Source organism: Delphinapterus leucas, chromosome 12, assembly GCF_059928025.1.
Source record: "Delphinapterus leucas isolate spDelLeu-1000000601 "Yukka" chromosome 12, BTC_Dleu_Yukka2, whole genome shotgun sequence".
NCBI classification, from domain to species: Eukaryota; Metazoa; Chordata; class Mammalia; order Artiodactyla; family Monodontidae; genus Delphinapterus; species Delphinapterus leucas.
This window is the reverse complement of record NC_143140.1, coordinates 19988829-20015037: the sequence shown is the minus strand read 5'-3', so window position 1 is coordinate 20015037 and position 26209 is coordinate 19988829. Positions and strand designations below refer to the sequence as shown.

Here is a 26209-nt window from a genome sequence, read left to right as displayed (position 1 = left end):
TTCAGTGGAATGAGCCTTTTCCTGATGGGCTGCCTTTCAGAAGTGAAGGGCTTTTCTGTATGGTTGCCTTGCCTAACCATGTTTACTGGAGTGAGTTGTCATTGGTTGATTAAATACATTTAAAACTGGCTCTAGGGGTTAATTCTTATGATGACTAAAAGGCTGTCATTTATTTATTGAGGAAGTTAAAAATGAGTTCTGATTGCTCTTATTAGCAAGGCAACAGAAGATCAGTTTTTTGGTTTGCTTTTTTCTACAATGCAGGACATTTTCTATTCATAGTTCTTTTTGGTTCTTTCACAGCCAACTGGAGTAAAGCCCATCATGAATTGCTCAGCTCTTCCCCGGTGTAGTTGATTCTCCTTGAAGATGAGGTTTGTTTTCAGATCTCCTTTAAGATGAAGTTTGTTTGTGCAGGTATGATTTTTGGTTAGATTATTGATCAGCATGATTATATTATTCTGCTGTTGTCTTTGAGCTGTTTGTTGAATCACCTATCAGGACAGAAACTGCAAACAAGCATTTAAGTTTATGGACAACAGATATTAAACAACTGTGAGAAAAACAAAAATAACTATGGGATGGAAAGGCACTGTAGAAATAATCCAAGGTTTTCCTAGGTTGCCCAAGAAAGCAGAACTCAATGACTCTCTGAGTCTACTTTAGGTAGCCAGGTTGACTTTCTTTTTCATTTAGATATAGATTGATTCATTTTATGAGTAGTGTTAATTCAGATACAAGAGGATAAGTTAGTAACAGCACAGATTTTCCCTGAGGAGCTAAAAGAAAATCCTATGTTGTCCAATGATTTATATAAGGAATTTAAACTTATTTTTGTGCTATATTACTTATTACAATATTCAAATTATAGAACAGACTTTTTATGCCTACCTAGAGTTGCCTAACTACTCTGTGGTCTGTTCCACTAGTTATTATTTCTCTACAAAGAACTTCACGACTTTGGGATCTTTATAAATCTGAAGGCCAACAGAAGATATTCGGGAGTCATCCACTTGGGGAAGCCTAGTTAATAGCCTTGCAGAACAAAAAGCTGTGGTTCTGTGTGAACACTGAAGAGCATTGATTTTCACACAAGATGACAAGATGAAGAACACAGGTGCTTCCTGAGAGAAGTGAACAACTTTTGTGAAGCTGTAAGTATATTGTTTTTAAGGTGTTGTTAAGACAGTCATATTTTCATCCCCAAAATATCTTATCTCCTTTTTCTGGTGCCCTAAACTTGTATTATCTACAAGAGATTCATTATTAGTAAAGTCAGTGTAACATACCTTAACTTAGTTTTTCTTTTAAATTAGGTGACCAGCAATCACTTGGAAGAGCTATTAAAGAGTTATGGTGGTAATTGGTTCTAGTATATTTTAAAAATAAGCAAGTTTATATTATTATAAGAGGAACATGGTAGGAAAAATCAGAAGTGTATAAACTTGTAAGGAAAAAGATACAAATAAAAGGATAATAAAAGTGTGCAAAGGAAAGTGTAGTAATCAGTGGTTTCAGGTGTTTAGGAGGATCTGGTTTTGGTGGTGTTGAATGTAAGCTCTGTCCTGTCCATTGCCATTATTTATTCTGAGGATCTTGGGTTAGCCATAGACTTTTGTGGGGTTTCCTGAAGATCTTCCACTATTAGGACTTAATTAGTATAACTTACCAATTCCAGTTAAAATGCTTTCTGTTATTCTAGCGGTTTCACAGTAATGAAGACAGTGAATATTTTTGAGCAGGGGGCAAATCCTTGTAGAACTCATGAATAACTGCTGGTAAAATGGCCCCCTTTTACTGAATAGAATGGTTAGAATGTTCTACCTTGAGAATAGGGTACTCAGTCTTTTAGCTACAATCTGTGCTGTGGTTGTTTTAACAAGGGAGTATTTCAACCCTCCAGAAAATAAGCATACTATTATTTGTGCATATTCATCACCCAGAGGGAAGTCATTTTATAAAATTCAGTTAAAAATGCTCAAATGTTCTCTCAGAGCATGGTTCCAGTCTATGCCTTGCTTTTACACTTTTTCCCAGAATTATGTTACCTGTGGATGAGGCTATATTTTGTTATCCTTAAATATTTTATCCATCAGTGTTTTTAATATTGTGGACATTTTCCCCTTACTGTGATGGATCGGATCATCTGGTGGAGAATTTTGACAAGTGTTCATTTCAAGTTTTATCGGATGCTACCTTGTGATCATCCTGGCTTTGCCAGATCTTAGCCACGTGGGTCTTCCAATATGATAGCTCCCTCTGTTTCTTTTCATAATTTAGAAAACAAATTTAGGGTACCTAGGATGGAATATCTGAACCCCTCCATGGATTTGACAAGTTCCATGGGTGGTTTCCATGAAAGGACTTCAGTCAGAGCAGACTTTTTAGCAGAATGGTCGGCTAAAGCATCTCCTCTATGTGCTGTTTTCATTGTATTCTTCTTTTAGGACGGTGTTTTTGTTTGCTTTGTTTTTCATGAAGACACTTTTGTTCTGACTCTATTTATTCACAGCTGCTATCATTATTTTTAGTTACTTGACATATCCTAGAGAGGGTCACCACTGAGTGACCCGAATAGATTTGACTTCTGGTAAAGAATGGATCTTACAAGATGGAATAGACTAACTGTTGTATGTGAACGTGGTATTTCTTCATTTAATTAAAAAAAAATAAAGCCAACCATCATAATTAGCACAACAAGAACAAAAACAGCAAACCAGGATTTGTTTAAAAATGTCCAAATGATATGTTCTTGTTATGGAAACTGATAGAATTCAGAAACCAATCAGGAGATCCTCCTGCATTGGGGAGGGTAAACGAATTGCTGAAATGATCTTATACCAGTCCAGGTGGAACCATCATATTTAATGGGAATTGAAGTATGATATATGAACATTTCTTTTACTAATTTAAAGACTGTAATTGCTCTAAAATTAAATATGCCAAAGTTTAGGGAACTAATAATTTAGCCCAGAAGGTATGCAGAGAACAAATATAAACACATGTGTTTTGGAAGACTATATATATATATATATATATATATATGTATGTATATATGTATATACACTTCATTGAAAATGACATCCTAGTATGCTTAATATAAATTGTAGAAAGGTCCCCATTGTCTTCTTTTTGTCAAAAATCTCTAGAACATAAAGTAAACAATAATGATATTCTCCTTATAATGAGCTCACAAATCCTCACAAAGATATATACAAGCATACACACATATACAGTGTTTTGATAATTCTGAGAAATATTTCCTTATTTTGCTGTTAGTTGGAAAAAAATATTTTCTACTATTAATTCACATCTCATGGAATTGTAAAGAATTTTTCGTATCATGGAGAGATGTAGCATGCACCTGCAGTATTTAGCCCATGTATTTGCATGAATCTTTTCCCTCCTCAGTAATATTAATAAATACACAGATCTCTCTAACAAACCCACTGTAAATCTGTTTTCTAACACTAGTAAATTTTATATTTTAAATTGTTAGTCTTAAACTAAGATGATTACATATATGTATGATAACATTGTACACTTTAAACTTGACACAGCTTGTTTTTTTTGATATCCCATATTATTTACCGTTCTCCCCCAAACTAAAGGAAAATGTAAACAACAACACATAAACAAAAGCTAAACTGTTATGGCACTTTGTGGAAATAATACTATCCTCTTTTTCTTTATAGTTAGAATAATTATCATAATTTGTAATGCAGGGATTCTTCTATCTTATAGAAGAATATTTTCTTCTTATAGAAGAATATTTTCATGAATAATATATGAATAGTTCTAATTCTTTCACTGCAAAACAAGTCCTTCAGAAATCAGTAGCAACGACTACTTCGTGTCAAAATGTGTTAGTAAAAACAATATGGCCATATCATATAAGAAAATTTTTAAAGTTCTCAAATACATCTAGCTCAAGGTTTCAGTATGTTTTACCCTCGAACCCTTGGTGTCATGGTGAAAACATGAAAAGATCTATAAGCAGGGCTGTGCTGACCCAGGTGGGTGTGGGTGAGGGTGACGTGGCAGTCCTCCACTGGGGAGCATAGTGTGAAAAGCACTAGTTCAAAAGGCTCAAGCTTTCAGCTAAAAACGTAATGCTGCAAGAGTGAAGTAGTGTTAGCAAAAGTTACAGAGCCTGGAAATTATTGCAGAAGCATCTGGAATTCATTAGAGGATCTTCAAATTTTCAGTAGCTTATGAATTATGTGAAGGGAATTGAGGTAGAAGAGGGAGATGAATTTAAAAGGAATGGCTTTTCCTTTGCACAGTTAGAGTTAATTCATCATAAAACAGTGTTAAATTTACACAGCAAAATTTGGAGACCAAGATTTTTAAACTGTAAACTTAAAATCATGATTTGTGTTAGTGAGTTCCAGAGTCCTCCATTCAACAAGGGATTTATTATCCCGGATGAGTTCCTTTACTTGAAATTGCTTCTCAAATTATTTAGAATGCTGCCAATTGCTTAGTGCAGCACAGGTTAGGTAATTTGGATTTTAGCTCAGAGAACAAGGTGGAAAAAGGGCCCTATAGAGCATTGCTGGCATCTGAGAGGGCAGAACAGGGGCAGGAGATGGCAGCGCAGGGCAGTGTCAGGAAGAGAGAGTCCAGATAAGATGTCACCTCAGCAGAGCACTAGGTCAGACCTCAATGGAGTTTGAATTTTGTATTCAAGAAGTGTGCCCTTGGTGCTATTTCTTACTTGTTTCATAATCGGTAAAATAAAGTGGGGATAATAGTTGTAGAAGATTTGTAGGGTTCTATTGTGAAGACAGAAGACAGAACAGTGTGAAGTATCACTTCTGGTATGGCTATTACCCAAAAGGAAGGCAGAAAGACTGAAATAGGACTGGAGGGCATTGGAGATACATTTCACTCACTTTGCAATTTTGTTTGAGTCTGACTCCCCAAAGAAGAAATATTCGGGAATTCTGTTTTCTAATATCAAATGCAATGGGGAAGGATGCACAATAATATGGAACTGATCTAGAAAAGTTTGTGGTGGACAGTCCCCCAACTTGAAGATAATTGGGAAAACAAAAGAAAAACAAGATCAAAAGTCAATTCAAAGAAATCAGAAAAACTGAGTGCTTTGGTGGAAAAAAAAGCACCCCCCACTAAGACATTTGTATATTTCCACTTTGGAGGACTAATGTGACAAACTCAATAAGCTGTTGTACAGGATATCAGTCTCTTCAGAATCTCATATCCAGGCTTCTGGGTGGCCTCTGTAGGAGTATTCCCAGGTGTCTTGGGTACATAACCCATTGCCTGCTTCCTGTGACCTGCCCTTGAATAAAATCACCACTTAGTAACCCATTATGGATGAAATATATATTTTCCCCACGAAACAGTTTAATGTCGTTTACCAACTCTCATGCTCCTCCTCTGGGATCAAAGAAATATTTGATGTCACTATATCTGAGATAAGAAGTATTATCACACATGGCAATGCCAAGCCCTTCATAGATTTGGCATTAAGATATGCCCTAGTCTTTAATTTGTCCAGGTTAAAAAGTCAGTGTACTTAGAAACCAATTTAGAGCAATTCTCATTTTTTCCTCTATCCCACTGAAAAGTCCTCAGAGACACAATGGTAAACCTGCTATATGAAAAATTGACTGTTCAGCCTGTGATTCTCTTTTAATAAAAACTGTACAATGTTGAGCTAAAAAAAATATTCTTTGCTTCTACCCTATAGGGAATGAGCTTAAGCTTAGGAACAAAGGATGGCAGGAAATGTTTAGAATACTTTTCCCAGATGGTAGGGTTTACTGGAAGCTGGGCACAAGTTTTCTTCCCTCTATATTGCTGTAAGTCTACATCATTTAGGTCAAGTCGGAAATTAATGAATTGCCCAGTGTCCATCCTTTAGCACAACTACATCAGCCTCTTCTTTTCTCATACACAAAAATCCTCTTGTAAAATGACAACTGATTTCCATTGCGGGTTTAGATATGTTTCATGTTATCACCAAAACTTTGTAAATAATAGCTTTTATTCTTGGAATAAAATTTGTTTTAATATCATAAATTTAGTGTTATGTTTGAAAATCATGAAGGGTCTGGAGCCCATTTTCTACATTTTTCTTTGGGAAGTGATATACCTCAATGATATTTGCATTTTGGGGACTCTATTAAGATGCTTGGTTATAATGTTTGCAACAGCCAAAGTTTTCTTTTTTTAATTTCAAAAACAGTAAAATATGATGCAAATATAAGAATTCTGTTTCTTGAGAACACAAATATGTATCTTGAAGACATTAAAAAATTGCAAAAACAATCAGCATGTTCAGTTAAGTCATACTTGTAGTAAAACAATTGAAAATTATATTACTGTTTAGAAAGGCTATACTACTAAAGCAGAAAATTGGAAAAAGCTACCATTGGTGGGGTTTGGGGAGGGACTCTGCACCATTCATTTTATATAGTTGACCTAAAAATAAATGAAGTCTTAGAATCATCTAGGAGATTATGCCACTAATAAATGTCTCTGTCTTCCTCTTGAGTAATCTACGGAATCTTAGGTTGCTGTAATTTTGATCAAAAACACAAAACTTGAATCCATTGCATTGCATATTTGTTTAAAATGAATAAGCCGGGACCTTCAAGATGGCGGAGGAGTAAGACATGGAGATCACCTTCCTCCCTACAAATACATCAAAAATACATCTACATGTGGAACAACCCCTAAGAACACCTACTGAATGCTGACAGAAGACCTCAGACTTCCCAAAAGGCAAGAAGCTCCCCACATACCTGGGTAGGGCAAAAGAAAAAAGAATAAACAGAGACAAAAGAATAGGGATGGGACCTGCACCAGTGGGAGGGAGCCGTGAAGGAGGAAAGGTTTCCACACACTAGGAAGCCCCTTCACTGGTGAAGATGGGGGGTGGGGGTAAGCTTCAGAGCCACAGAGAAGAGCGCAGCAACAGAGGTGCAGAGGGCAAAGTGGAGAGATTCCTGCACAGAGGATCGGTGCCGACCAGCACTGACGAGCCTGAGAGACTTGTCTACTCACCCGCTGGGGTGGGTGGGGGCTGGGAGCTGAGACTCGGGCTTTGGAGGTCAGACCCCAGGGAGAGGACTGGGGTTGGCTGCGTGAACATAGCCTGAAGGGGGCTAGTGCGCCACAGCTAGCCAGGAGGGAGTCCGGGAAAAAGTCTGTACCTGCCTAAGAGACAAGAGAACATTGTTTTGGGGTGCGCGAGGAGAGGGGAGTCAGAGCACTGCCTAAACAAGCTCCAGAGATGGGCGCAAGCTGCAGCTATCAGTGCGGACCACAGAAATAGGCATGAAACACTAAGGCTGCATCTGCAGCCACCAAGAAGCCTGTGTGCGAGCACAGGTCACTCTCTACACTGCCCCTCCTGGGAGCCTGTGCAGCCCGCCACCGCCAGGGTCCCGTGATCCAGGGATAAATTCTCCAGGAGAACACATGGCGCAACTCAGGCTGTTGCAAGGTCACACTGGCCTCTGCCGCCGCAGGCTCGCCCCACATTCCATCCTGCTCCCTCCCTGCAGCCTGAGTGAGCAAGAGCCCCCTAAGCAGCCGCTCATTTAATCCCATCCTGTCTGAATGAAGAACAGATGCAGGAGGGAAACCTGCACACAGAGGCAGGGCCAAATCCAAAGCTGAACCCCAGGAACTATGCAAAAAAAAGAAGAGAAAGGAAAATTTTTCTGTGCAGCCTCAGAAACAGTGGATTAAATCTCCACAATCAACTTGATCTACACTGCATCTCTGGAATACCTGAATAGAAAACGAATAATCCCTAAATTGAGGCAGTGGACTTTGGGAGCAACTGTAGACATGGATTTGCTGTATGTGACTAACTAGTTTCTGATTTATATATTTATTTTAGTTTAGTTTTTAGCACTTGTTATCATTGGTGGAATTGTTCATTGGTTTGGTTGCTCTCTACTTTTTAAAATTACTTTTTTATTTGAATATTATTTTTTTAAGTTTTAATTTTAATAACTTTTATTTTATTTTATTTTATTCTTCTTTTTTTCTCGTTTGCATCTGAGCTGTGTGGCTGACAGGGTCTTGGTGCACCAGCCGGGTGTCAGGCCTGAGCCTCAGAGGTGGGAGAGCCGAGTTCAGGACAGTGGACCACCAGAGACATTCTGGCCCCACAGATATCAATCAGTGAGAGCTCTCCCAGAGATCTCCATCCCAACGCTAAGACCTAGTTCCACTCAACGACCAGTAATCTCCAGTGCTGGACATCCCATGCCAAACAGCTGGCAAGAAAAGAACACAACCACACCCAATAGCAGAGAGGCTGCCTAAAATTATAATAAGTTCACAGACACCCCAAAACACACCACTGGACTCAGTCCTGCCCACTAGAAAGACAAAAACCAGCCTCATCCACCAAAACACAGGCACTAGTCCCCTCCACCAGGAGGCCTACACAACCCACTGAACCAAATTTACCCACTGGGGCAGACACCAAAAATAAAGGGAACAACAAATCTGCAGCCTGGGAAAGTGAGGCCCCAAACACAGTAAGTTAAGCAAAATGAGAAGACAGAGAAATACACAGCAGATGAATGAGCAAGGTAAAAACCCACCAGACCAAACAAATGAAGAGGAAATAGGCAGTCTATCTGAAAAAGAATTCATAATAATGATAATAAAGATGATCCAAAATCTTGAAAATAGAATGGAGAAAAACAAGAAACGTTTAACAAGGAACTAGAAGAACTAAAGAGCAAACAAATAGTGATGAACAACACAATAAATGAAATTTAAAATTCTCTAGAAGGAATCAATAGCAGATTAACTGGGGCAGAAGAATGGATAAGTGACCTGGAATATGAAATAGTGGAAATAACGACTGCAGAGCAGAATAAAGAAAAAAGAATGAAAAGAATTCAGGACAATCTCACAGACCTCTGGGACAACATTAAAGGCACCAACATTCGAATTACAGGGGTCCCAGAAGAAGAAGAGAAAAAGAAAAGGACTTAGAAAATATTTGAAGAGATTATAGTTGAAAACTTCCCTAATATGGGAAAGGAAATAGTCAAGTCCAGGAAGTGCAGAGAGACCCCTACAAGATAAATCCAAGGAGAAACACTCCAAGACACATATTAATCAATCTATCAAAAATTAAATACAAAGAAAAATACTAAGAGCAGCAAGGGAAAAGCAACAAATAACATACAAGGGAATCTCCATAAGGTTAACAGCTTATCTTTCAGCAGAAACTCTGCAAGCCAGAAGGGAGTGGTAGGATATATTTAAAGTGATGAAACAGAAAAACCTACAACCAAGATTACCCAGCAAGGATCTCATTCAGATTCGACGGAGAAACTAATACCTTTACAGACAAGCAAAAGCTAAGAGAATTCAACACCACCAAACCAGCTTTACAACAAATGCTAAAGGAACTTCTCTAGGCGGGAAACATAAGAGAAGGAAAAGAGCTACAATAACCAACCCAAAACAAATGAGAAAATGTTAATAGGAACATACATATCTATAACTACCTTAAATGAAAATGGATTAAATGCTCCAACCAAAAGACATAGACTGCCTGAATGGATACAAAAACAAGACCCATATATATGCTGTCTACAAGAGACCCAATTCAGACCTAGGGACACATACACACTGCAAGTGAGGGGATGGAAAAAGATATTCCATGCAAATAGAAATCCAAAGAAAACTGGAGTAGCAATTCTCATATCAGACAAAATAGACTTTAAAGACTATTACAAGAGACACAGAAAGACACTACAGGATGATCAAGGAGTCAATCGAAGAAGAAGATATAACAACTGTAAATATTTATGCATCCAACATAGGATTATCTCAATACATAATGCAAATGCTAACAGCCGTAAAAGGGGAAATTGACAGTAACACAATAATAGTAGGGGACATTAACACTCCACTTTCACCAATGGACACATCAACCAAAATGAAAATAAATAAGGAAACAGAAGCTTTAAATGATACATTACAAAAGATGGACTTAATTGATATTTATCAGACATTTCATCCAAAAACAATAGAATCCACTTTCTTCTCAAGTACTCATGGAACATTATCCAGGATAGATCATATCTTGGATCACAAAACAAGTCTTGGTAAATTTAAGAAAATTGAACTCATATCAAGTATCTTTTCTGATGACAACACTATGAGACTAGATATCAAATACAGGAAAAAAAAACTGTAAAAAATAGAAACACATGGAGGCTAAAAGGTACACTACTAAATAACCAAGAGATCACTGAAGAAATCAAAGATGAAATAAAAAAATACATAGAAACAAATGACAATAAAAACATGATGACTGAAAACCAATGGGATGCAGCAAAAGCAATTCTAAGAGGGAAGTTTATAGCAATACAATCCTAACTCAAGAAACAAGAAACATCTCAAATAAACAACTTAACCTTACACCTAAAGCAATTAGAGAAAGAAGAACAAAAAAACCCCAAAAGTTAGCAGAAGGAAAGAAATCATAAAGAACATATCAGAAATAAATGAAAACCCAAAGAACGAAAAATAGCAAAGATCAATAAAACTAAAAAGTGGTGCTTTGAGAAGATAAACAAAACTGATAAACCGTTAGCCAGACTTATCAAGGAAAAAAGGGAGAAGACTCAAATCAATAGAATTAGAAATGAAAAAGGAGAAATAACAACTGACACTGCAGAAATACAAAAGATCATGAGAGATTACTAAAAGCAGCTATATGCAAATAAAATGGACAACCTGGAAGAAATGGACAAATTCATAGAAAAGCATGACCTTCCAAGACTGAACCAGGAAGAAATAGAAAATATGAACAGAACAATCACAAGCACTGAAACTGAAACTGTGATTAAAAATCTTCCAACAAACAAAAGCCCAGGACCAGATGCCTTCACAGGTGAATTCTATCAAACATTTAGGGAAGAGCTAACACCTGTCCTTCTCAAACTCTTCCAAAATATAGCAGAGGGAGGAACACTCCCAAACTCATTCTATGAGGCCACCTTCACCTTGATACCAAAACCAGACAAGGATGTCACAAAGAAAACTACAGGCCAATATCACTGATGAACATAGATGCAAAAATCCTCAACAGAATACTAGCAAACAGAATCCAACAGCACATTAAAAGGATCATACACCATGATCAAGTGGCGTTTATTCCAGGAATGCAAGGATTCTTCAATATACACAAATCAATCAATGTGATACACCATATTAACAAACCGAAGGATAAAAACCATATGATAATCTCAATAGATGCAGAAAAAGCGTTCAACAAAATTCATCAGCCATTTATGATAAAAACTCTCCAGAAAGTAGGCGTAGAGGGAACTTACCTCAACATAATAAAGGCCATATATGACAAACCCACAGCCAACATTGTTCTCAATAGTGAAAAACTGAAACCGTTTCCACTAAGATCAGGAACAAGGTTGCCTACTCTCACCATTATTATTCAACATAGTTTTGGAAGTTTTAACCACAGCAATCAGAGAAGAAAAAGAAAGAAAAGGAATCCAAATCGGAAAAGAAGAATTACAGCTATCGCTGTTTGCAGATGACATGATACTGTACATAGAGAGTCATAAAGATGTATGGTATATGGACACCAAGGGGGTAAAGAGGCGGGGCTGTGGGGGGGTGGTATGAATAATTGAGACTTTGGGATTGACATGTATACATTGATGTGTATAAAATGGATGACTAATAAGAACCTGCTGTATAAAAAATAAATTAATTAAATTAAAAAATAAAACCTACCTAAGGAGACAAAAGACCTGTATGCAGAAAACTATAAGACACTGATGAAAGAAAGTAAAGATGATACAAACAGTTGGAGAGATATACCATGTTCTTGGATTGGAAGAATCAGCATTGTGAAAATGACTATACTACCCAAAGCAATCTACAGATTCAATGCAATCCCTATCAAACTACCAATGGCATTTTTCACAGAAGTAGAACAAAAAATTCCGCAATTTGTATGGAAACAAAAAGACCTGAAGATCCAAACAATCTTGAGAAAGTAAAACAGTGCTGGAGGAATCATGCTCCCTGACTTCAGACTATACTACAAAGCTACAGTAATCAAGACAGTATGGTACTGGCACAAAAACAGAAATATAGTTCAATGGAACAGGATAGAAAGCCCAGAGATAAACCCATGCACATATGGTCACCTTATCTTTGATAAAGGAGGCAAGAATGTACAATGGAGAAAAGACAGCCTCTTCAATAAGTGGTGCTGGGAAAACTTGACAGCTACATGTAAAAGAATGAAATTAGAACACTCCCTAACACCATACAGAAAAATAAACTCAAAATGGATTAAAGACCTAAATGTAAGCACAGACACTGTAAAACTCTTAGAGGAAAACATAGGCGGAACACTCTATGACATAAATCACAGCAAGATCCTTTCTGACCCACCTCCTAGAGAAATGGAAATAAAAACTAAAGTAAACTAATGGCAACTAATGAAACTTAAAAGCTTTTGCACAGCAAATAAAAACATAAGGAAGACGAAAAGACAGCCCTCAGAATGGAGAAAACATTTGCTATTGAAGCAAGTGACAAAGGATTAATCTCTAAAATATACAATCAGCTCATGCAGCTGAATATCAAAAAAACAAACAACCCAATCCAAAAATGGGCAGAAGAGGTAAATAGACATTTCTCCAAAGATGATATACAGATTGCCGGGAAACACATGGAAGAATGCTCAACATCACTAATCATTAGAGAAATGCAAATCAAAACTACAATGAGGTATCACCTCCACCAGTCAGAATGGCCACCATCAGAAAATCTACAAACAGTAAATGCTGGAGAGGGTGTGGAGAAAAGAGGACCCTCTTGTACTGTTGGTGGGAATGTAAATTGATACAGCCACTATGGAGAACAGTATGGAGGTTCCTTAAAAATCTTAAACTAGAACTACCATATGACTCAGGAATCCCACTACTGGGCATATACCCTGAGAAATCTATAATTCTAAAAGAGTCATGTGCCACAATGTTCATTGCAGCACTATTTTCAATAGCCAGGACATGGAAGCAACCTAAGTGTCCATCGACAGATGAATGGATAAAGAAGATGTGGCACATACATACAATGGAATATTACTCAGCCATAAAAAGAAATGAAACTAAGTTATTTGTAGTGAGGTGGATGGACCTAGAGACTGTCATACAGAGTGAAGTAAGTCAGAAAGAGAAAAACAAATACCACATGCTAACACGCATATATGGAATGTAAAAAAAAAATGTTTCTGAACAACCTAGGGACAGGACAGGAATAAAGTCACTGATGTAGAGAATGGACTTGAGGACATGTGGAGGGGGTAGGGTAAGCTGGGAAGAAGTGAGGGAGTGACATTGACATATATACACTGTAACTAATATGAAAGAGATAGCTAATGGGAAGCAACGGCATAGCACAGGGAGATCAGCTCTGTGCTTTGTGACCACCTAGAGGAGTGGGATAGGGAGGGTGGGAGGAAGATGCAAGAGGGAAGGGATGTGGGGATATATGTATACGTATAGCTGATTCACTTTGTTATAAAGCAGAAACCAACACACCAATGTAAAGCAATTATACTCCAATAAAGATGTTAACAAAAAAATTTTTTTTTAAATGAATCACTCTTTTTCAAGTTAAATGACAATAAATTTGAGTTCCTTTGGAGCATGGAACTGTCTTGTGCAATCTGGTAATCTCTGTTGTACTTATATCTGTACTTGTCATGTATGTACTTGTGTACTTACTGATTTGAGACTTTATGACACTTTTCACCATTACCCTTCTTAATTCAGAGAAATTAAACTAGTGGACTCTCTTTTTTCTTTCCTTTTCTTATCATTCCTTTAAATAGATGAACTTACTTGTTTTATTATGTGTGGCAGAAAACTCATTATTCTTATTGAAACGTTGCTTGTACTGTAAAACTAAATGAATTCCCTTAAAGAATCCTAGAAATAGGCATTGACTGACAAATGACAATGCAGAAAAGCCTTTAGATCATTTCTTACGGTGGGTATGTTTGCCAAGTAGCTTTCTAAAATGGTTGTACCAATTTACCCATCCACTAGTGGTATATGAGAGCTTCAGGTGTTCCAAATCCTCACCAATACTTTGCTTTGTCAGTGTTATCAGTCTTTAAAGTTTTAGCTAGCTTGGTGAATATGTGCGATATTTCATTGTGATTTTAATTTTTTTTAAAGTTTTTTTTTTGATGTGGACCATTTTTAAAGTCTTTATTGAATTTGTTACATTATTGCTTCTCTTTTTTTATATTTTGGTTTTTTGGCCACGAGGCATGTGGGATCTTAGCTCTTTGACCAGGGATCACACCCACATTCCCTGCATTGGAAGGCGAAGTCCTAACCACTAGACCACCAGGGAATTATGCTTTGTGATTTTAATTTTCATTTCCCTGATGAGTAATGAGATGCCAATGCATAATATATTGGCTGTTTGGATATATATTTTTGTGAACGTGTCTATTAAAGTCTTTTGCCCCGCACATCTGTAGCTTAGGAGAGAAAAAGAACGCAAGGTATAATTTTAAGGAAATTTTGGGATTTCTTCTCAGTGGACCCTTTCTCTGCGTTACCCTGTGCCCCAAACCCTACCTGATCAGCCCCAAATCAGATTTCTGTTTCTTATATTCAGTGATACCACCACTCTCTACTTGGGCTCTATCTTCCTGGGCCGTATTTGGAAATATTCTCAGGGAGATAGCCCAGGTGAATATGAACTCATATTATGTGCTTTCCATCTTTCAAAATTCATAGTCCCATATTGGTTGCCATCCACGGCCCGAAAGAGTTGTTATACATATTTTTACACAGTTATAATGGCAGTTAATGGGGAAGGATGAATCTGATACCGGCTACTTAACTGTCTCTGGAACCACTGCTCCTCAAGTATTTTTTATTGTTCTGTTTATTCTTATTTTATAATTTTTAGTTGTGTTCTTTGGTTTTTTTCTTAAAAGTTATCCTTGAGGTTAAAACATTCATCCTTAACTTATTAACATTGAATACAAATTAGTATTTTTTCACTTTATGATAATACTTGGAACTTCAAACTTTAAAGTCCTTTTATTCTCCTTTCATCTTTTATGTTATAGTTGCCATGCATTTTAATCCTACATATATATTTGATTCTACAAGGCTTGTTATTGGTCTTTGTATAGTAAGTGATCTTTTATACTTACCTGCATATTTACACTTTCTAGTATTCTTTCTTTTTTTCCTGCAGTTCTCTATGATTTAAGATTATTTTCTTTCTACTGAAAAAATTCCTTTTGATGTTTCTTTAACTTCTTGCCGTTTCTTTCATTATTGATTACCTTATTTTTTTTAACATCTTTATTGGCGTATAATTGCTTTACAGTGGTGTGTTGGTTTCTGCTTTATAACAAGGTGAATCAGCTATACACATACATACATCCCCATATCTCCTCCCTCTTGTGTCTCCCTCCCACCCTCTCTATCCCACCCCTCTAGGTGGTCACAAAGCACCGAGCTGATCTCCCTGTGCTATGTGGCTGCTTCCCACTAGCTATTTTACCTTGGATTACCTTATTTTTTGAAGGTTAGTTTCACAAAGTGTAGCATTTTAGGTTGGCAGTGGGGGTTTTTTGGTCTTTTTTGGCATGGTAGAGGTGTCATTCTATTGTCCACTAGCTTCTGTTTTTTTCTGTCGCTATCAGTATTGGTTTTGCTCTGATTTATTGTTATTTGGTAGCTTATAAGATTTTATCTTTTTTTTAAATTAGCATTTTTACTATGATGCATCTAAGTAGGATTTACTTTTGATTTATCTTGCTTAAGGTTCCTAACCCTTCTTGAATTTCTGGCCTGATTCCTTCTGTCCATTTTGAAGTACTCTGATCCACTGTCTCTTCAAATAATGCTTCTTCCTTCAAACTCTTTCTCGCTTCTGGAACTCCCAACTACATGTATGACCTTTTTCTGATGATCTTTTCACTATGTTTCATTTTTCCTTAATTCCCTTGTATATATTTTCCATTAATTACTTTCCGTGTTTCAGTCCAAATATTTTCTATTGACATATCCTCAAGTTCACTAATTCCTTTTTTTAGCTGTGTCTTATCAGCTGTGATAAATTGGATTGTCTGAATTCATTTATATTTATTATCTGGTCTTTCTCTTTGTCCTGTTCCTTGGTATTATTGGTAATTTTTAAGTTGAATGTTCAACATTGTGCATTAAAATGTCCTGGTTGCCTCAGCACCTCCTGAGTAATTTCAAGGAACTTTAGCAATCTGACTATCAGATTCTTGATTCCTAATTTTGCAAATAACAAAGTAACACAAATGTCAGAAAGCCTTTTTATATATTAATGCCTCTCCATTACATATTACATTATATGTACCTATTAATACCTTATTATTCTATATTAAATTTATTTCTGTCACTGATGACACAAGTATTTTCCCCTTATTAAAAACCACCTTCTGTTACATATCATTTATCACTCTTTTTATGAAAGTTAACTGTAGCCAAAAAAAAAAAAAAGACCCAAACAAAAATTTAAATTTGGGAAGAAGGAACTGATACTTCACTTATACCTCATACGTTTTACAAGCTTATCAGTTTACACTGCAGAACACTTTTCCCCATTTCCTTTCTTTTTATGATTCTTTCACTGTCCCAGGGCTATCATATACAGATACAAAGAAGATTAACAATGTCCTTTTACCTTTCATATTCTTCAAAATCTTATAACATTGTGAGTTTGGGCTCCTTTCTATGTCTACTGTATTCAATGCATCAGAAAATTAGACTTTAAAATTACACTTTCTCTTTCTGGCTAGTGTCAGTCTTATGCTTGTTAGAAGAGAACATTCTTTTAAAGCCAGATTTCCCATGAAAAAAGGTTAGATTGACTTCACTGACAAACACATCCTGGTAACATGTATGCCTGAGGAAATCGTGTAAGAAACAGTTATGTCGGCCTGCTTAGAGTTAAAAAGAAACTGTATTTGATACACTTTCACATTAATATGAATACTAGGTATCTAACCCTCAAATGCTGTTTGCTAAATGTGTTTTGCAGAAGGACTTGACATCAAAAAGAACATCTAGAGAACAGCAACCCAGAGGGATGTATGCAAGGTAAGCAGGCCATCTCAGGCCTAAGGATTTGGGGTGTGATTATCTCAATTCAAAACATTCTAGGGGACTGTGTTCCCCTCTTCTAACTCTCCTCATCTTGGCTAGCACAGACCTAGGGTCAAAATCCTAACAAAGAATCTGCAAAATAATAGACCTCCAGAACTGATTTCCTCCCCGCTGCACTGAATTTCAATTATCTCACCACTACTGTAGGAGTGCAGTTTTCCAACTAACATTTCACTGAGAATGCCAGGGGACTACAGGGGAGAGGAGGATGGAGAGCCGTCTTGATCCTTCATCACTTAAAAAAATGCACAAAGATGAAAGTAGTTTGACACCTATAATCCCTTGAGAAGAAGACTGAGGACCTGGCTGTCAACTTAAATACCACTTGAGAGCACACAAAACAAATGAAAGGAAGTCAGAAGGTACATCAGACAAAAACAAAGGTTGGCACTGAGAAAGGCCAGCCCACAAGACAGCAGAGATAAGGTTTGAGACCTGGGAGCATCAGAGCAGATTTAAAATATCTGAATTTCCAGAATAATTGACTGTGAGGTTGTTATAGCTCCTTCTGTCTTTGGTGCCCTTTCCTGCTCTTTCTTTGGAAGGAAACATATAGTTCAAGCCCTACAGGAGCTCTCTTAGCACATGGTAGTGGTTAAAATTATGAAATGTGAAGTCAGACAGACCAGAGTTCAATTCCCAGCTGCCACTTGCTAGACTCAATGAACTGGATCAATGGGCTCAACCATCCTGAATCTTAATTTCTTTATGGGTAACTTCCTACTCCACAGGACTATTATATCTGTTAGCAATGGGCAGAACTAAGCCTTGTGGGTAATTCTATAGACATGTTAAAGAGATATTTGAAAGATCAACTTTGTGCTTTTGGGATGGATATTATGAAATATGGGTTGGCTGAGCTTGAGGAGCAATCTTTCTGACCATGCCTGGGTTAGAAGACATCATTTTGCTGCATTACCATGGGTGTAGGAATGAGGGCAGCATATTTGAATTTGTCACCATAACAAGATGCTAGGGCAAGCCCTGTATAAGCAGGAGAACCATTCCTATGCATTTTACAATACATGTCATCATGGGAACATGTATTAAACATGATAACAAAATTATCACCTTGAACAAAGATTTGTTGTTACCTGCTATGTTCAGGGCAATGGCTTAGGTACTGGGAATTCAACCGTCTTCAAGGTCAGCCAAGAGATGGATACCTAATTAGCACTGAATTACACCATACCTCCCCCCGCACATATACATAAAGAATTGTTGTTACTAAATTATGTTTAGGTGTGGTAACATCAGCTTTATTGACAGTGTTATAAAAAAGATCCCTAAGAAATGTGCTGAATTGTGAGAATGCTGTTGATTAAATCACAAAGAGTTCTCTTTACACAGCCTCAGGATAAAATTCTGCCTGATCCTAGTTTAAAGAATAGTTGTAATTCTCTTAAGAAATTGATTTGTTTTATCCAGGGGATATTGCGACTCTTGTTAAGTGACAGGGATTCCTTGTTTGCAACTGGTTTATGGAAAAGCAGTAAACTATGGCCCAATCATGGTAAATCTGTAGGTCACAATAATATTCATTTTAACATCGTATTGTTAAAATTTAAGTATTTTTGAAAATTTCCTGAAATATTTTCTGAAGCATCAAAAGGTACAAATAAGTACCCAATTAACTGGTTTTGAGCCATTTTCACATTGCCTGCGAGAGAAGATGGCTGGTCCTCTCACTGAGTTAAAGGAAGTGGTATCTACAGATGAGAGTCACACTGAAGAGAGTATTTTGTGCCTTCTTACATTCTTCTGCTCTTTCTTTTACCTCAATGTTACACCAGCTTTCCTTAGAAGAGAAGAGTAAAACAAAGAGGAATTCTGGGCTGGTGGCCACAGAGGAATTCTGGAAAACTTGTGGAGGTCCATGCTGAGCTTTCAGATGGAGAACTCTGGAAACTGATACCATCCCATGGGTGTCATGAAAGAACAAGGTAAGGACAACAGAAGACCTAGTCACATGTCTCCAGCACAGCATCTAATTCCCTCTCAACTTTAAAACTGTGTCCCAGTCATTATTCCGTGAATTGCATTTGTATATGATAGAGTCAAATTATTTAGCACAAAACAACTAGAGGAATAGGCTACAACAGCACTTTCAAACTATGTTTCTGAGATACAGTTTCACAAGAGCTGTTAAGGAGTCATCCTCAAATTTAAATCAAAAATTGTTTTATGATCAAATATATTTAGAATATTTTAGGTTGATCAAAGATTTTTAAAAATGTGTTTGTTTTGTTTTGCTGTAAAATCTCTCCTAATGCACTCTGTAAATATTCAGGAGGGAAATGTACTTGAATGAGTCATTTTCCCAAATTGTTTGCCCACAGAACACACTTTCTCTGAACTAAGAGCAACTAAATATCACAATAGTCTAGTGTTCTGTGGAATACAGTTAGGAAAATTATGGTTTCTAGTAAGAATAATAGAATTCTTGAAGTTTTAGTGAGTTACAGAAAACGCATCATTTCTGATAAGAAATTAAAATGCAGTAAGAACTTTTTAAAATTTAAAATAATTAATCTATAAGGTTGGACTAAATATTTTATGACAAATTTCATTCTAAATTTAAAAGTCATTTTGAAAGAAAGTTTTATATCTCTAGCAAAATAATTGGTACCACTTTAACATATGACTTCCCCCTAAAAATATACAGATTCACACACACACACACACACACACAAAAATACAAAAAAAAAGTGTATCAACACTCAGATATGTACAGAATACTTAAAAATGTTAAAAATATACAAGAAGGCTTGATAAGAGTCAGGCCCAAGTGATAGTATTAATTATAATTAAGTAGATTAAATAAAGTAATTCCATGTATAATAAAGTTGAAACTCAGAGAACAATAACAGGAATAATGCAAATAATAGTTTTGAAAATACAAAGTACATTCACAAATTTTTACAAAAAGTTTTCTTTCATTGTCCCTATACCTAAGCTCCTATATGATGGTTTTTAAGTAATACACAGTAGAAACTCCTGGGGAAAGGCTTCTGATTCAAGATGCCACACTTAGCTCATCTATTTACCTCTTCTTCTTCCCAGAACCACAGTAAAATGATCACAAGATAATATAAAATGGTTTACGTGCCAATAGTCATGAAGAAAATAGAAGGGGGTTAACAGCAGACACAGAGTCCAATACATTTCTAGGAGACGTTTTATAATAGGTAGAATAATGGCCCACAGTGATGTCCACACTTCAATCCCCAGAACCTGTGGATATGTTACCTTACATGGCAGAAGGTATTTTGCCAATATGATTAAGGTTACAGATCTTGAGATAGAGAGACTACTCTGGATTATTCAGGTAGGCCCAATCTAATCACATGAGTCCTTGAAAGCAAAGAACTTTTCTTGTCTTTGGACAGAGACAGAAGTGGGGCTGGGAGGAGGCTGCAGGGCTGGAGAGAAAACTGCAACACTGCTGGTTTTGAAGATGAAGGAGAGGGGTCATGAGCCAACAAATACAAGCAGCCTCTAGAAGCTGGAAAAAGCAAGGAAACGGATTCTCCTCTTGAGCTTTCAGAAAGGAAGGAAACCCTAGTGACACCTTGATTTTAGTCCTGTGAAATGTGCAATGGACTTCTGGCCTCTAGAACTGTAAAATAACAAAGTTGTGCTGTTTTAAGCTACTATCTTCAGGGTAGTTTGTCATAACTACAATAGAAAACTAATACATACCTAATGCACGGATACTGGTTGATGAAGCAGGACAAAAAAAGCTGTGATCCAGCATTTGCCAGCATGGGACAATGGCCAAAGAGGAAAAGAAAGAAGAAATATGAAGTTTTAGAAGATCAATAAAATGTCTCGATATCAAACATGAAGTTCCAAAAAGATGATATAGGAAACACAAGACAGGAAGTAGGAAAGAAATAATGTAAGTGAGGTTCCCAGAATTAAGTGAGGACAAAAGTCTTCAGATTAAAAGGGTCCACCAGTTGCCCAGTTCATGAATCACTGAATGAAGACCTGCTACCAGATACATCACTGTGAAATGTCTGAATCATTTTAGGAAGAAGAAATGATGCTAAACATTTACAAAAGAAGACAAATGACCTTTAGAAAGTAGAGAAAATAAGGTTGTCAAGGACAAGCAACATCAAATATTGAAGGTCAATGGACAAATACACTCAAAGCCTTGAGGGAAATTATTTTCATGAATTTTGTACAAAAGTCAAACTATCAATTAAATGTGGTGACACATAAACCTCAGACTGAAGATTAATCTGACAAGTTTTTTCATGCACATTTTCTTAGGAAGTTCAGGAAAATGGAGCAGTGAACCAAGGAACAAAAGATCTAGGTCAGTGGCACCAACTCAGAAAGCAAAAGCAGTTTCTGGACTACAGCTCAGCCACAGGCTGGCAGAGCAAAAGACCTGGCAGGCCAACCTGACCTGGAAGAAGGAGGCCTCCAAAAGGTAGCCTTTGGGAAAGAAGGGGTTAGATTCCAAATCCACCCATGCCTTATCACCTCCATCGCTCCATCTCCTACACACCATCGTCATCTCAAGTCTGAGCTAGTACAGAAGCCTCTTAAATGCTCCCTGCTTCTAGTGCCCCCATATATTCTAAATATAACATCCAGAGCTATCTTTTGTTTAACATTTTTAAAATTGAAGTATACTTAATTTACAATGTTGTATTAGTTTCCGGTATAGAGCAAAGTGATTCAATTATACATATAACTGAAGTTACATATAACTGGAGAGTCAGGGGCAGCTCCAGTCTTTATGGTCTTCCCTCCAGGACCCGGCTGGTGGAGCGGCCTGTCTGGAATATGCCAGACAAAGGCGTTCTTGACTTTTTTTTCCTGCTGTGGACTCCTGGCAATTTTGTGAAGCTTACAGACCCTTTCCAGAGCAATATTTTTAAACATAATAAAATCACATTAAACTATATTTAAGTTAAAAATATATATGTTGTATGTATGTATAATTTTCCATTATAGGTTACTACAGGATATTGAATATAGTTCCCTGTGCTATACAGTAGGTCCTTGTTGTTTATCTATTTTATATATAGTAGTGTGACTATGTTAAACCCAAATTCCTAATGTCTCCCCCCACATCCACCGCTATCCCCTTTGGTAACCATAGGTTTGTTTTCTATGTCTGTGAGTCTATTTCTGTTTTGTAAATAAGTTCATTTATATCATTTTTTTAAATTCCACATATAAGTGACATCATATGATATTTGTCTTTCTCTGGTATTTCATTTAATATCATATCTCTAGGTCCTTCCATGTTGCTGCAAATGGCATTATTTCATTCTTTTTTATGGCTGTGAAATATTCCATTGTGCATATATACCACATCTTCTTTATCCATTCATCTGTTGATACACACATAGGTTGCTTCCATGTCTTGGCTATTGTTAAGGGTGCTGCTATGAATGTTGGGGTGCATGTATCTTCTCTATTTAAAGTTTTCATTTTTTTCAGATATATAGCCAGGAGTGGGATTGCTGGATCATATGATAGCTCTGTTTTTAGTTTTTTAAGGAACCTCCATACTTTTCTCTACAGTGGGTGCACCAATTTACATTCCCACCAACAGCGTAGGAGGGTCCCCTTTTCTCCACACCCTTTCCAGCATTTATTACTTGTAGACATTTTAATGATGTCCATTCTGACCAGAGTGAGGTGGTACCTCTGTGTAGTTTTGATTTGCATTTATGTAATAATTAGCAGTGTTGAGCTTCTTTTCATGGGCCTATTGGGCATCTATATGTCTTCTTTGGAGAAATGTTTTTTTAGGTCTTCTGCCCATTTTTTGACTGGGTTGTTTGTGTTTTTTTGATATGAAGCTGTATGAGCTGTTTGTACATTTTGGAAATGAATCCTTGGTCGGTAGCAACATTTGCAGATATTTTCTGCTAGTCTGTAGGTTGTCTTTTCCTTTTCTTGGTGGTTTCCCAGAGCTATCTTTTTGACACATCAAACTGAACATATTACTCATGCTCAAAACCCAATGGCTTCCCATCATACTTAGAGCAAAATTCTATTCATTGGCCCACAAGCATCTAACAGGTTTGGCCACTGGCTGACATGAACTCCAGTTTTATTTCTTATCATTATTACCTTTCTCACATTTTTTCAACAGTAACGTCCTTTTGGGGCTCATCCAACATGACACGCACTTCTTACCTCAGTACCATCACCCTTGATTTTTTTTTTTAACAAATTGATTGGAGTATAATTGCTTCACTATGGTGTCTTAGATTCTGCTTTATAACAAAGTGAATCACCTATACATATACATGTATCTGCATATCTCCTCCCTCTTGCGTCTCCCTCCCACACTCCCTATCCCACCGCTCTAGGTGGTTACAAAGCACCGAGCTGATCTCCCTGGGCTATGCACCTGCTTCCCACTAGCTATCTATTTTACATTGGGTAGTATATATATGTCCATGCCACTCTCTCACTTTGTCCCAGCTTACCCTTCCCACTCCCTGCATCTTCAAGTCCATTCTCTACATCTGTGTCTTCATTGCTGTCCTGCCCCTAGGTTATTCAGAACCTTTTTTTTTTTTGATTGCATATATATGTGTTAACATATGGTATTTGTTTTTCTCTTTCTGACTGACTTCACTCTGGATGACAGCTTCTAGGTCCATCCACCTCACTACAAATAACTCAGTTGTGTTTCTTTTTATGGCTGAGTAATATTCCATTGTATATATGTGACAAAACTTCTTTATCCATTCATCTGTCGATGGACACTTAGGTTGCTTCAACGTCCAGTCTATTGTAAGTAGTGCTGCAATGAACATTGTGGTACATGACTCGTTTTGAATTATGGTTTTCTCAGGGTATATGCCCAGTAGTGGGATTGCTGGGTCCTATGGTAGCTCTATTTTTAGTATTTTAAGAAACATCCATACTCTTCTCCATAGTGGCTGTATCAATTTACATTCCCACCAACAGTGCAAGAGGGTTCCCTTTTTCCACACCCTCTCCAGCATTTATTGTTTCTAGATTTTTTGATGATGGCCATTCTGACTAGTGTGAGATGATATCTCATTGTAGTTTTGATTTGCATTTCTCTAATGATTAATGATGTTGAGCATTCTTTCATGTGTCTGTTGGCAGTCTGTATATCTTCTTTGGAGAAATGTCTATTAGGTCTTCTGCCCATTTTTGGATTGGGTTGTTTATTGATAGTGAGCAGCATGAGCAGCTTGTAAATTTTGGAGATTAATCCTTTGTCAGTTGCTTCATTTGCAAATATTTTCTCCCATTCTGAGGGTTGTCTTTTTGTCTTGCTTATAGCTTCCTTTGCTGTGCAAAAGCTTTGAAGTTTCATTAGGTCCCATTTGTTTATTTTTGTTTTTATTTCCATTCCTCTAGGAGGTGGGTCAGAAAGGATCTTGCTGTGATTTATGTCATAGAGTGTTCTGCCTATGTTTTCCTCTAAGAGTTTGATAGTGTCTGGCCTTGCATTTAGGTCTTTACTCCATTTTGAGTTTATTTTTGTGTGTGGTGTTAGGGAGTCTTCTAATTTCATTCTTTTACCTGTAGTTGTCCAGTTTTCCCAGTACCACTTATTGAAGAGGTTGTCTTTTCTCCATTGTATATTCTTGCCTCCTTTATCAAAAATAAGGTGACCATATGTGCATGGGTTTACCTCTGGGCTTTATATCCTGATCCATTGATCTATATTTCTGTTCTTGTGCCAGTACCATACTGTCTTGATTACTGTAGCTTTGTAGTATAGTCTGAAGTCCAGGAGCCTGATTCCTCTAGCTCTGTTTTGCTTTCACAAGATTGCTTGACTATTCAGGGTCTTTTGTGTTTCCATACAAATTGTGGAATTTTTTGTTCTAGTTCTGTGAAAAATGCCATTGGTAGTTTGATAGGGATTGCATTGAATCTGTAGATTGCTGTGGGTCGTATAGTCATTTTAACAATGTCGATTCTTCCAATCCAAGAACATGGTATATCTCTCCATCTGTTTGCTTCATCTTTGCTTTCTTTCATCAGTGTCTTATAGTTTTCTGCATACAGGTCTTTTGTCTCCTTAGGTAGGTTTATTCTTTGGTATTTTATTCTTTTTGTTGCAGTGGTACATGGGAGTGTTTTCTTAATTTCTTTTTCAGATTTTTCATCATTAGTGTAAAGGAATGAAAGAGATTTCTGTGCATTAGTTTTGTATCCTGCTACTTTACCAAATTCATTGATTAGCTCTAGTAGTTTTCTGGTAGCATTTTAGGATTCGCTATGTATAGTATCATGTCATCTGCAAATAGTGACAGCTTTACTTCTTATTTTCTGATTCGGATTCCTTTTATTTATTTTTCTTCTCTGATTGCTGTGGCTAAAACATCCAAAACTATGTTGAATAATAATGGTGAGAGTGGACAACCTTGTCTTATTCCTGATCTTAGTGAAAATGGTTTCAGTTTTTCAGCATTGAGAATGATGTTGGCTGTGGGTTTGTTATATATGGCCATTATTATGTTGAGTTAAGTTCCCTCTATGCATACTTTCTATAAATGGGTGCTGAATTTTGTCGAAAGATTTTTCTGCATCTATTGAGATGATCATATGGTTTTTCTCCTTCAGTTTGTTAACATGGTTTATCACATTGATTGATTTGCGTATATTGAAGAATCCTTGCATTCCTGTGATAAACCCCACTTGATCATGGTATATGATCCTTTTAATGTGCTGTTGGTTTCTGTTTGCTAGTATTTTGTTGAGGATTTTTATATCTATGTTCATCAGTGATATTGGCCTGTAGTTTTCTTTCTTTGTGACATCCTTGTCTGGTTTTGGTATCAGGGTGATGGTGGCCTTGTAGAATGAGTTTGAGAGTGTTCCTCCCTCTGCTACATTTTGGAAGAGTTTGAGAAGGATAGGTGTTAGTTGTTCTCTAAATGTTTGATAGAATTCGCCTGTGAAGCCATCTGCTCATGGGCTTTTGTTTGTTGGAAGGTTTTTAATCATGG

At 36.9% G+C, this 26209-nt stretch overlaps 1 long non-coding RNA gene across 2 annotated transcripts in view; it reads left to right on the top strand.

The window, feature by feature from the left end:
* The window catches only part of LOC149747839 (uncharacterized), a 439951-nt gene extending 415680 nt beyond the window's left edge, over positions 1-24271 (top strand). For both annotated transcript variants that reach the window (XR_016395130.1, XR_016395129.1), the window contains 4 exons: positions 304-374; positions 930-1154; positions 17107-17165; positions 19025-24271. This is a non-coding gene — a long non-coding RNA (uncharacterized LOC149747839). The remainder of the gene's footprint in view (positions 1-303; positions 375-929; positions 1155-17106; positions 17166-19024) is intronic.
* Positions 24272-26209: the final 1938 nt, after the last annotated feature.